Genomic DNA, 13,907 nt, shown 5'->3' with positions numbered 1-13,907 from the left:
CCTCTGCCCCTCCCCTGCTCATGTGCTCACGCTCTCTCTCAAAAATAAACAAACATTAAAAAAAAAAAAAAAAAAAAAGACCAGGAATGCCTGTGTGGCGCATTCGGTTAAGCATCTGACTCTTGATTTTGGCTCAAGTCATGATCTCGCGATTTGTGGGTTCGAGCCCCACATCAGTCTCTGCAACTGGTGGGGCAGGGCCTGCTTGGGATTCCCGCTCTCTCTGCCCCTTCCCCACTTGTACTTTCTCTCTCTCAAGATAGATAAATAAACTTAAAAAAAATAGAACAAAAGAAACCTTAAAAAAGAAAGAAAGAACTCTTTTTATTTATTTATTTATTAAAAAAATTTTTTTTAACATTTATTTATTTTTGAGACAGAGAGAGAGAGAGCATGAACAGGGGAGGGTCAGAGAAAGAGGGAGACACAGAATCTGAAACAGGCTCCAGGCTCTGAGCTGTCAGCACAGAGCCCGATGCGGGCCTCGAACCCACGGACTATGAGATCATGACCTGAGCTGAAGTCGGACGCTCAACCGACTGAGCCACCCAGGCGCCCCAGAACTCTTTTTATTTTTAAGTAACCTCTATACTCAACCTGGGGCTCAAACTCACAACCCCGAGATCAAGAGTCACATGCTCCACCAACAGCGTCAGCTAGGCACCCCTTTCTATTGCTTTTTCTTGCTTTATTGCCCTTGCTAGGACCACTAGTACTAACGGCTGAGCAAAAATACGATAGGACATTCTTGCTTTGTTCCTCCCATCAGAAAGAAAATGTTTGATACTTGACATTAAATATAATCTTAGCTATAGGATTTTTGTAGATATCCTTTGTCAGATTAAAGAAGTTCCCTTCTATTGCTAGTTTGCCGAGAGTTTTACTGGAGCTGGTATTGAATGCTATTTAATGTCCTTTGCTCTACCTATTGAAATGGTCATATTGATCTTCTTCTGTGAATGTGACAAATTATATTGATCTGTTTTAGGATATTAAATGAGACTTGAATTTCTAGAGTAAGCCCCACTTGGTCAGACCCACATACCACTGTGTAGCATGGGTCAGAGTAAGCAAGATTGGAGACAGGGAGCAAGGCTGATGCAAAGGTCCTGATAAGAGGAGGAGGACCTGGACTCGGGTAGAGGCTGTGATGAGTAAAGAAGATACTCTGAGAGGGTGGGGTGGGCAGGACTCAGTGGCAAATGAGATTTGAGGCCCATAGGAAACAAGGGCTTCTGGTCTGAGCATCTAAGTAGGTGATAGTGGTATCGTCTTCCAGGAAGAGGACTGTAAGTCTGGGCTGACAGTGAATGATAACTTCCCTTTGATGCATTACATATATCCAGTGAAGCTGTCCAGGAGACAGGTGGCAATGCAGGACTAGAACTTTCGAGGAGGTGATAGGAGCCTTGAGAACAGAGAACATGGCCCGAAGACAGAGTGCAGGCTGAAGAGTAGAGAACCCCAGGATGAGCCTTAGGGAAACCCCCAGTTAAGAGAGAGGTTGAAGGTGAAATCCAGGGAAGAAGATGTGGAAAAGAGCAGCCAGAAAGGATGAAGGAAATCCAGGAGCCCAAGATACCAAGGAAGCCATGGAAGACCACACTCCAAGGAGAGAGTGGTCAACTGTGTCAAACAAGAGGTCAAGTGATGAAAGGACCCAGGTGGATTTAGCACCTAGTACCCCTGGGGGACAGAGGCAGGGGCAGGGCTGGGAGGTCAGAGAAAAGGTCACATGCAAACAGCATCAGAGATCTGGTCCTCACATTTCACACAACAGAGACGGAGGCTTAGTGACAGGAAGCATCTTGTGCAAGGTCACACATCACAGTTGTGGCGAAACAAGGACCAGAAACCTGTTACCCTGAGTCCCAGAACCAAGCCTTTTCAGTATCGATCCTAATAATGATAGCTAACCTTTACAAAGTGTCTACTAAATGCCAGGCACTGTTCTATGCATTTCATAATAGTAACCGATTTAATCCTGTGTGAAAAAGATTTTATTTATTTATTTATTTATTATAACGTTTATTTATTTTTGAGACAGAGAGAGACAGAGCATGAACGGGGGAGGGTCAGAGAGAGAGGGAGACACAGAATCTGAAACGGGCTCCAGGCTCTGAGCTGTCAGCACAGAGCCTGACGCGGGGCTCGAACTCACGGACCGTGAGATCATGACCTGAGCTGAAGTCTGACGTTTAACTGCCTGAGCCACCCAGGTGCCCCAAAAGATTTTATTTTTAAGTGATCTCTACACCCAACACACCCCCCAGATCAAGAGTGGCACGCCTTACTGACTGAACCAGCCAGGCAACCCTAACTAATTTCATCCTCAAAACATGAAATAGGTACGCTTATTTCCCATTTTACAGATGAGAAAACTGAGGCATGGACAAGGTTCATGTGTTTTGTTTTGTTTTGTTTTGTTTTGTTTTGTTTTGAAGTAGGCTCCATGCCCAACGTGGGGCTTGAACTCAAACCTGAGATCAGGAGTTGCGTGCTCCACCAACTGCGACAGCCAGCACCCCCACCCCCCACCAAATCCATGGTCTTAACCGATTCTCTATAATCCCACTTTCAAAGTTTAAAAACTATCCCTCCATGGATCTGAATATTAGGATCCTATCCTCCAACCTCATGATTTCTAGGTCTGCATCCATGTTCCCTTTGGCCTCCACAAAGTGATGCCCAGGCATTGCTACTCTTCTGTAATGTCCTTCTATAGCTCCCCATTGCCTACATCTTAACCCCTAACCTGGCTCTAGTCCTCTGTGATCTGGCCCAGCTGCCCCTCATCAAGCACCACAGCACCTTGCCTCCCTCTGCATCTCACTCAGGGCTTTTAGTTGCCAGCAACAGAATCCACTCAGGCATGCGAAAGCAGAAATGGGGTGTGCGGCAAGTTGCTAGGTAGTTCAGAGAATCATCAGGGGGACGAGAAGAGCAGCCTCAGGGGAAAACGTCACTTCCAGGAACAAACTGCGGAACCGGCCATTTGAGAACATGCCGTCCCTGCCGCTGTCACAGTCGAACAGCAAATGCCAGAAACTCAACCTCGGTGGCAACGGCTACAGCCACCAGCATCAAGGCCACGTCCGAGTCGGGGATTCAACCCTGCAAACCCGTGCTGCCCCTTCCCCCGCAACCAGATGTACGTGGACCACCTCCACCAGCAAGGTGCCAGCTCATGTTGCTTCATCCTGAATCAAAGGTCTGAACAAGTGCATGGGCCGACCCTGTGTCACACGTCTGCCTTCTACTTGCAGAGAAGCTCGGTGTTCTGTCTTCTATCTTGGGAAGATGGGGCTCACTAGGGAGAATCACCCCAAATACAAAGAAAAAGATAGGCAGCCGTAGTGAACTATAGTATAGGATTCATTTTTTTATATAAAAAAAATTTAATGTTTATTTTTGAGAGGGGGGAAAGGGCAGACAGAGAGGGAGACACAGTATCCGAAGCAGGCTCCAGGCTCCGTGTTGTCAGCACAGAGTCCGAAGGGGGGGCTCAAACTCATGAACCATGAGATCACAACTTGAGCCAAAGTCGGACGCTTAACCGACTGAGCCACCCAGGCGCCCCTAGAATTCATTTTTTTAATATTTATTTATTTTGAGAGAGAGAGAGAGTAGGGGAAGGGCAGAGAGAGGGAGAGAGAGAGAGAGAGAGAGAGAGAATCCCAAGCAGGCTCCACCCTGTCAGCGCAGAGCTCCCCCACCCCCACCCCCGCCACCCCACCTCATGCAGGGCTCGAACTCATGAACCGTGAGATCATGACCTGAAGCTGAAATCAAGAGTCAGACGCTTAACCGACTGAGCCACCCAGGTGCCCCCAGAACTCATTTTTAAAGGCATCCTCAAGTGTTACCTCTTCCAGGAAGCTTGCCCTGGCCCCCAGCCCATCTCAGCCTGCCTGGGTTGAGTGAGGTGGCACTCCAGTGCCCTATAGATCTCATGGCACTGATCACAACGTACTGACATGCTGGGATTGGCCACCCCTACCACCGCTAGATTACAAATTCCCCTGAGGGCAGGAGCTGTCCCACTGAGCTCTTTCCACAGGCCTGATATCAACACAAGCTTAGTGAGTGTTTGTGGAATGAATAAATAGATAAATGAATGAATGAATGAATAAAGAGGCTTAGTTCTCTTCTACCTGGACTATGGCAGCAGTAGGAGTTCTTCCCTGAGAACCTGAGGCACAGAAGGAGGGATGTAGTTGCAGAGGTGATAAGTGCCAAAAGGAAGTGAAGAAGGGACAGAAGGGGCTGCTAACATATAAGACCAATATAACAAATAGGGCTGTTAACATTGTTTAGATGGGGTAGCCTCCTGGTTGGCTCTATTTGCTATAGGAAGAGATATTTGGAGAGGCCTGGAACCAGGGATACAATGCTGGGTTCCATTTGAAACCTAATAGAATCACTGTTAACTCCTGAGCCAGCAGAATGGAGCACAAAGAAAAGAAGGCAGATAGACCTGCCCTTTAATCCCCCCCCTTTTTTTTTTAACTATTGTTTCTCTGAGTGGCTTTGACAAGTGTTTTTACTTCTCTGTGTCTCAGTTGCCTCATCTATAAAATGGGGATACTAATGTCTCACTCCTCCCAGGTGGATGTGAAAAGTACCTTTGTAAGTTTGTGGAAGTGTCTGACATAGGGTTGGCTCAGAAAATGGGTCCCTTCTTGCCCTGAGCCAAGCACTGATGTTTCTTTACTTTCCCTCTAGTCCTCCCCCACAGCCAATCTCCCTACCCACTCCTGTCCTCCTTTTTTTTTTATGACACACAGCAAAAGTTGGGTGCTTTTTAAAATGCTTACTTAATTCATTTGAACCAAAAAAGTAACTTAAGAAATTAACTCACCAGTGTGAAGCGATGTCAGTGTCAGTAGCTGGGCAGAGGGCTTAGCAGCACTCAAGCCTTCCAGGGATGTTCACACCATCCACATGCAAAGCCACTGGCAGGAAAGCAGGCACCCCATTATTTACGTATCTTTCTGAAAAGGAGAGCGTACCTTGTTCAGTAAATGCTTATTCTTCTAAATTTTTTTTTAACGTTTATTTATTTTTGAGACAGAGAGAGACAGAGCATAAACGGGGGAGGGTCAGAGAGAGGGAGACACAGAATTTGAAACAGGCTCCAGGCTCTGAGCTGTCAGCACACAGCCCAACGTGGGGCTCGAACTCACGGACCATGAGATCATGACCTGAGCCGAAGTCGGACACTTAACCGACTGAGCCACCCAGGCGCCCCAATGCTTATTCTTCTAGAAGCACTAGGGCAGGGTGGTGACCACCTATATTGTTTTGCCTGTTCAGCATTCATTCCCCTTCTTTGGTGACAAAGCCTGCACTTTCTTTTAGGAACTCACTCTCTTACTCTTGGTTCCAGTGAGGCCCAGACCTCAGGCTGCCTGGCTTGATCAAAGCATTCTATGACCCTGAGCTCACCGATCAGGCCTTAGGCGGTCACATGATCCACATCAGCCAATGAGAGCAAGACCTGGGATTCTTGGCAGAGTTACCGGAGAGAAATGCTGCTTTTTCATGGGGATTACCAAGTGGTAGAACATAAGCCTGGAACCATCGGTGACCATTTTTGAGGCTTTCTATGGGAAGGTCCTGTCTGTGAATAAAGCCAGCACCAGAGAAAGCAGAGCCAAAAGTTAGAAACATATATTTAATAGCGGTATTTGAGGCTCTGGGTCCAGCCAGGTCTGAAGCCAGCATTACCCCTGGGCTTTTCAACTACATAAGCCAAAAAATGTCCTGTTTTGAGTAAGCCACTTTGAATTAGGTTTCTGTCAGATCCAAATTAAGTCACTAGGTGTGGGAATCTTTTTCTATCTCAAAAATCACATTAGGAAAAAGCAACTTAACCAAGTGGTGATAGTGGCAGTCACCACAGAGAGCCCCTGGGGGCTTGTGGGACAGGGCTGGGCAGCAGATTCACTTTCTTCATATGTATAAAGACACTAAAGGTTTTTTTAACCGTTGGGGGGCGCCTGGGTGGCTCAAGTCAGTTAAGCATCTGGCTCTTGGTTTAAACTCAGGTCATAATCTCATGGTTTGTGAGTTCGAACCCCAAGTCGGTCTCCTTGCTGACAATGCAGAGCCTGCTTGGGCTTCTGTCTCCCCTCTCTGGCTCTCCCCCCCCACCCCGGTCAAATAAATAAATAAACTAAAAAATATATTTTTTAAATCATTGGAATGTATTTTCCATTTAAAAAATTCAATCATTTATATTTAAGACATGTAACTTGTTATTTAAAGAACAATAGAAACAATTTTCTCACTTACCTAAACACATTTCCTTATTCTTTAAAAAAAAAAAATTTTTTTTTTAATGTTTGTTTATTTTTGAGAGAGACAGAGACAGAATGCAAGTGGGTTAGGGCCAGAGAGAGAGGGAGACACAGAATCTGAAGCAGGCTCCAGGCTCTGGGCTGTCAGCCCAGAGCCTGACACTGGGCTCCAACTCATGATCCGTGAGATCATGACCTGAGCCGAAGTCAGATGCTCAACCGACTGTGCCACCCAGGCGCCCCACATGTCCTTATTCTTAACTATAGTATGTCATTTTAGAAAATTTGAAAAGTAGCAAAATATTGTAAAGAAGAAAAGTCCAAGAAGCATCTGTAACCCCATCATGAATTTTTTTTTTGTCTTTCATTAATTACCTGTCCTGTTGTTGTTGTTGTTCAGTCTTATTTAATTCCTACAACAGCCTTATGAGGTTAAGTACCGCCAGTGCCCCCTTTTGCAGAGGATAAAACTGACTTATAGAGAGGAAAAGCGACTTACTCAAATTCAGAGCTGCTAACCAATATATATATCACACACAGACACACACATCATACAACATAAATTGGGGGGGGTGAGGAAGACGTCTCATACTATATAAGTACTTTGTTTTTTTAATGTTTATTTATTTTTGAGAGAGGGAGAGAGAGAGAGCATGTGCATGTGTGTGTACATACACGCCCAAGTAGGGGAGGGGCAGAGAGAGGGAAACAGAGAATCCCAAGCAGGCTCTGTGCTGTCAGTACAGAGCCCAATATGGGGCTCAATCTCATGAACCATGAGATCATGACCTGAACTGAAATTAAGAGTTAGACACTTAACCGACGGAGCCACCCGGGTGCCCCAGTATTTTTATATTCTTATGTTTTTCACTTAAACTATATCATAAACATTTCTCATAACATGGCCTATTTCTTTAACACAGGATTGTTAATGGCCATAAAATATTCTGTAATTTGACTGAGGCATTATTAATTTCTCTAATCATAACCTATGGCTATTCCAACTGTTTCGATGTTTCCTTCTTGTTAATTTGTTGTGATAAAGCCTCTAGTATGTGAATATTCAGTTCCCTGGTTATTGGTTCGGGTTAACCCCCAGGAGTGGAGTTACCAGGTCAAGGAACATGAGAGCCTCCTGGCACAGATTGCATCCCGCTCTCCAGAAGGGCTGGTTCCAGGCAGAGCCCCAGCAACATCCGTGAGCACGCCCAGGCCACCGCATCTTCACTGACACTGGTCATGATTTTACTCACCTGCCCACCACACCCCTCTCCACAACATAATGAGCGTCCACACTGGCACTTACCCTTCTGTGTAGAATGTAAAGTTCCCGGAGATGGACAGAACAGCAGGCTTCAGAATCTCCTGTTAGTTTTGTCTTTATCATTTGCGGTCTGGGCATAGGTCCTCATTCTAAGTCTCACTCGTAAGTTGGAAATGGAAGACTGACTCTTGGTAAGGAAAATCCAGTCACGGATGAATAAATGGAAGAAGTGATTAGGAATGTAGGGGACACTGAAGTTTCTAGCAAAGGGTGCGCTCAGAGACATACATACCAAGAATTTAACATAAAAGTGCTGAAGGAAAACATCAATGAAGTAATTCATAACCTAGGAATGGGCTCAGACTTTCAGGTATGACTTTAACCTAGAAGCTATTAAAGACATGAATGATAAATTTGAGAACATAAAAAATTATAAATTTCCATATGGCAAAAACTTGTACATAAACACAAAATGGAATTAATATATATTATATATATACATATGAATCTGTATATTGTATGTATATTGTGCATATATTAATACATATGTATATATAAACTATTATAACTCATAAACCAATGTCAAATTTCATTAAAATATAAATATTTGACTAACAGACATAAAAGCAGATAAAGGACACGAATAAGCTGGTTGCCGAAAAAACAAATACAAATGGTCAATAAACACAGTAAAAAGATGAGCAACTTCCCTTATAATTAAATTAATTATCGTACATTAAACCAAAGAGATACCAGATTGTCCAAACTGTCAATGAGGTATCAGGCTGTGAAGATGAAAAAAACTGCCAGGACGTTGACAAGGAGGAAAGCTACTGCAACATTCATACGTGCTTTGTGACTGTGTAAATGGGCGTCATAATTTTGGAAGGTAATTTGTTCGCCTGTGCTCTGCAAGTCTCTGAAGCTGTTAAAAAGAATGAGATATCCCTTCATGGCACGTGAAGAGAGGTCTAGGATATACTGTTAAGATAAAAAAGCAAGGTACATGGCACAGTATATATAACATGAACTTATTTGTTAGAAGTGAAAAGGATATATATATACATGATTGTGTTTAGAGAGATATGGAAAACATTTGGACGGCTACACAGGAAACTGCTAACTGTAAGCTGGCTAACTGTTAAGGCTACCTGAGAAGGCTTAGATGGGAAGGAAAGAGTGGGGGCTTTTACTTTCCACTCTTTCTGCACTGCTTGAACTTTTTTTTAGCACACGCATTTTATTATTTATTTATTTATTGTTATGTTTATTCATTTTTTTCAGAGAGACACAGAGCACGAGTGGGGGATGGGCAGAGAGAGAGGGAAACACGGAATCTGAAGCAGGCTCCAGGCTCTGAGTTCTCAGCGCAGAGCCTGACGTGTGGCTCCAACCCACGAACCGTGAGATCGTGAGCTAAGCATCAGACTTCAGCTCAGGGTCGTGATCTCGCAGTTTGTGAATTCGAGCCCTGCATCGGGCTCTCTGCTGTCAGTGCTAAGCCCGCTTTGGATCCTCTGTGCCTCTCTCTCTCTGCCCCTCACCCGCTCTCTCTCTCTCTCTCAAAAATAAACATTAAATAAATAAACAATATATATAATATACATATTAATTATTATATATACGTGTATATACATGTATATACGTGTATATGCACGTATATGTGTGTGTGCATATATATACATATATACACACATATACACACATATATACATACATATATACATATATATACATATATACATATATACATATACATACATATATACATACATATATATACATACATATATATGTATATATATACACATACATATATGTATACATATATATATATACATATATATATATGTATACATATATGTATGTGTATATATATACATAAATGTGGGATGCCTGGGTGGCTCAGTTGGTTGAGCATCCGACTTCGGCTCAGGTCAGGATCTCTTCGGCTCAGGTCAGGTCCGGATCGCCTGTCCCCTCTCTCTGCTCCTCTGCCACTGGTTCTCTCTCCCAAAATAAATACGTAAACTTAAAAAAAATTTAAATATATAAAAATGTGCATACAGTAATGTTATTTCCCGAATGAAATTCTCATTGGTTCCCCTTTTCCTGTAGGATCAGATACAAACTTCCTAGCTGTCTCCCATCGTTACCTTTCACTCAGTCTCTTAACGCACTATGTTGTTTTATGCTCCCGTGATTTTACTATGCTGATTCTTACACTGACATTCCTTATTCCCTATCTGCTGCCTAGACACTCCTCTTCATCCTTCAAGACCCATCCAGGCACTGCCTCCTCTGGCCAGTCTCTGGATTTCCCATGATAAAATACTCACTCCATTGTACATCCCTCTGTCTTAGCTCTTATGATTTCCTATTAAACTTTATATTTGCGTCTGTCAGCTGCATTGGACTTGGAGCTCCTTTGAGGGCACAGGTACCCGGTATCTGAGTTTAGTTAACGCTCCTAGAATGAAAAAAAAAAAAGGAACACACTACTTGATGTATCTTTATTCCACCAATGTCTCTTTACTTGCCAAGATGTCTTCTCTCCCAGTCTTTTTTCCATAGTTTCCTAAAAGTGATATCTGGTCAGTGACCACTGGCACTATCTCTGCTGAGGAAAGCGGGCTCATGCACACACACACACATACACACACACACACTATTACACTCATATGCTGCAATTACAATGTAATTCTATCCTGTGCCCATAAACTCATGAAGCCCCTTACCCAGAGTCAAGACCCTGGTCTAAGCAGACCCACTCTTACATGCTGTACCTTGAAGACCCTCTTTCAGCCCAAGAGCACATCCATCTAGGGCTTTTGATGAGATACAGGCTGCCTTTGCTAGTCTCAGACAGGAGCATCGGTGACAGAGGCAAGAGTACCCGGACAGTCTCGCTGTAGGGGTTCAAATGCTCCCTCAGAATCGGTGGGAGGCCACACCCTCAGAAAACAGACTCAGCCCTCTGATTTTATCAAGGGATCTTTAAAGATACTACAGGAAGATGTTGTGTTCCTTTCTCCACAATAGTTTTTCAGTTTGCTCTCTCCGATGTCATGTAGAGAGCATTTTGTGGGGGGGCAGCAGAAACTGGCTATGGTTAATGTGAGCCCAAAAGGAACGCACTGGAAGGCTATGGTGTGGCTTGTAGACCGGAAAGAATAGCTGGGACATTAGGCCTTGCAGAGAACATAGGAAGAAGAGTTCTGGAGATCCAGGCAGCAGGACCCAGCAGCCTTTTGAGAAAGCCCATATCAGACGTCTCTTGTGTCTTGCTTCACATCCTCTCAGGCCCCCTGTGCTGCCACTGTGGTCTCTTCTGCACACATTTTGACCCAGTTTGCACTGATAGTGTTCGGTCTCACAGTGAGATGTGCTGCAGCCTCCTGCTTCCACCCCAACTTCTCCAAGGCTGGCACCCGAAGTGCCTGTGGGAGTCGACTGGCCACGTGTCATGGGCACCCCCAGGATGCAGGGGTGTCTCTCCTTACCCAGTGGGGTGAGGAGCCAATGGACACTGGCCTCTCCCTTCACATCCCTCCCCTGCCTCTTGCAGACTGTTCTGAGACTCATGCTGTACTCCTCAGAAGGTTCCAGTGGGCTGGAGCATCCAACATGATAACCCTTGGATTAGATTTGTCTTCCCAGTTCCTCTCTCCTGCTCCCTGGAATTACTTCCTCCAAAACACTTCCTGCACAGAAGCCCCTGCTCAGATACTGAGTTCAAGGGAGACCAGACTAAGACAAAAACCTCGTCTTGGGGATGAACGATGCGTACATTGTGAGACAAGTCAAGGTTCAGATTCCAAGGAGACCATTTAATTGTCCAGGCTTGGACCATGGTCCATATTTTAGCCAAACTGATGGCAGACCACCCCCTCCACCCCAAAGGCTCTATCCAGTGTTTGGAGGATGGTTCCCTAAAGTCAGTCAAGGTGGCTATCAGAAGAAAGGCAATAGATGCTTCTCAGTAGGCTTCCCGACCCTGCTAGCATCTTGGGGCACCATGTACGAACCGCATCTGAACCGAGCTTTGTTTTCCGCACAACCCTTTTTCTGGCATTGCCCTTCTCCATGCATGGTGCCACCATCCCCCCAGATGCCCCAGCCTGAACCCTGGTAGGGTTCTCATTGCCCATCAGTATTCCAAATGATCTTCTTGTGCTCAGTCTCACTCACACTCTCTGTCTCTTTCTCTCTCTCTCTGTTTCCTACAGATTGTTCTTAGCCACTAGAGTGATTTTCCTAATGCAGATTTGAACAAATCACTTTGCTGTTTAAAACTCTTGGCCGGGGCACCTGACTGGCTCAGTGGGGGGGGGGGGGGGCATGTGACTCTCGACCTTGAGGTCAAGAGTTCAAGCCCCATGTGTGGAGTAGAATTGATTTAAAATAAAATAAATTACAGGTGCCTGGGTGGCTCAGTCGGCTGAGCGTCTGACTTTGGCTCAGGTCATGATCTCACTGTTCATGGGTTCGAGCCCTGTGTCGGGGTCTGTGCTGACAGCTCAGAGCCTGGAGCCTGCTTCAGATTCTGTCTCTCTCTCTCTCTCTCAAAAATATATAAACGTTAAAATAAAATAAATTTTAAAAAATAAATAAAACTCTTGGCCAGCTCCCTATTGCCCTCAGGATGAAGTCCTTGAAACTTCAATGGCATAATCTTGTCATGACCTGGGCCTACTGGCCTCTCTGTTGTCAGCCCTCCTCCCCATACACAGCTTCTCCTGAAGCCATACTGAGATACAGGCCATACTCTCTCATCTGTTCCTGGTACCTGGAATGCTCTTCTGGGATAGTTAGCATGCTTTCCAGCTGCAAGTAACAGAACACCCTAATGCAAACTGGCTTACACAATCAGGAAACACATTATCTCACCTGGCATAGAGGCAAGATGGACCCCAGGTACTTGTACACTCAACAAAAATGTTGAGGACGCAGCTCATTTTGTCTCTTTCCTCTGCCACCGATGGGATCAGATTCAGTTGAATCTGATTGAATCCCTTCTGGGTTAAAAGAAGACGGCGGTAAATTCAATCTTCGCTCCGAGACACGACAACGTCCACAGGTAGAAAAAGAAACCATGTCTGGCGCCTTTTTATTTGATGATTGAAAGTTTTCCTCAGAAGCCCCCTAGCGGACTTCCCCTCAGCCTCACATTGGCCAGGATTGGCCGCATGCCCATTCTTTTTTGTTGTTGTTAAATGTTTATATTTGAGAGGGGCGGGGAGGGGCAGAGAGAGAGCGGGAGATCTAGAATTGGAAGCAGGCTCCAGGCTCTGAGCTATCACCACGGGGTGGGGGAGCTCAAACCCAGGAACCGAACCAAGAGATCACAACCTGAGCGAAGTCGAATGCTCAACCAACTGAGCCACCCAGGCGCCCCATCACATGCCCATTCTTTTTTTTTTCTTTTTTTTAATTTTTTTTTAATGTTTATTTTATTATTTTTGAGACAGAGAGAGACAGAGTATGAACGGGGGAGGGGCAGAGAGAGAGGGAGACACAGAATCGGAAGCAGGCTCCAGGCTCTGAGCCATCAGCCCAGAGCCCGACGCGGGGCTCGAACTCACGGACCGTGAGATCGTGACCTGAGCCGAAGTCGGATGCTTAACCGACTGAGCCACCCAGGCGCCCCATCACATGCCCGTTCTTAAACCAATCACCAGCAATGGAAATGGGATCTTGTTTGGTGGAAGGAATGCGGGGGCTGGGGGGTGGCACAGTCAGCCTCCATGACTTCGACACCTACCCTCTCCATTTATTGGGCTAATTATTTCAAAACTCAACGCAAGTGTTATGTCCTCTGGGAAGTTGCCAAAGAGAAACATTCCTCCTCTATCCGCCACTACCACCACCAGCACCAGCACCTCCGCCCCCAGAAATGTAAACTCTTTCACAGCAAGAAGCTGGTTCCTATTTACTCTGTATTCCCAGTGCCTAGGTCAGTGGGGTGCAGGAGAAACTCAATTACCTTGTTGAAAATTTCTGTAAGTAAACTATTCTTTCAACCAAAATGTATCGTTTCATATACACCGTCTACAGCCAACTTTTTTTCCATTTCACAATATACTATAAAATCTTTCCCTCGTATTGTATCATGTTAAAAAATCGCTACGTCAATATTTCATAGTATTGACACACTGTACCACAAATTATTTAACCAATCCCTGTGGATCATTGGTCATTTAGATTGTTTGCAGTTTTGCAGCGTTATAAACAATGTGGCTGTAAGCTTCCTTAACATAGACCTTCGACAAGTATGTTTGTTCCCTATGATAAATCCCTATGAGTGATGTGTGGTTTAAAAAGACAGATGGAAGGGGCAA

Source organism: Panthera tigris, chromosome C1, assembly GCF_018350195.1.
Source record: "Panthera tigris isolate Pti1 chromosome C1, P.tigris_Pti1_mat1.1, whole genome shotgun sequence".
In the NCBI taxonomy this organism is placed as follows: Eukaryota; Metazoa; Chordata; class Mammalia; order Carnivora; family Felidae; genus Panthera; species Panthera tigris.
The sequence above is the reverse complement of the archived record's forward strand: the minus strand, read 5'-3'. Positions refer to the sequence as shown.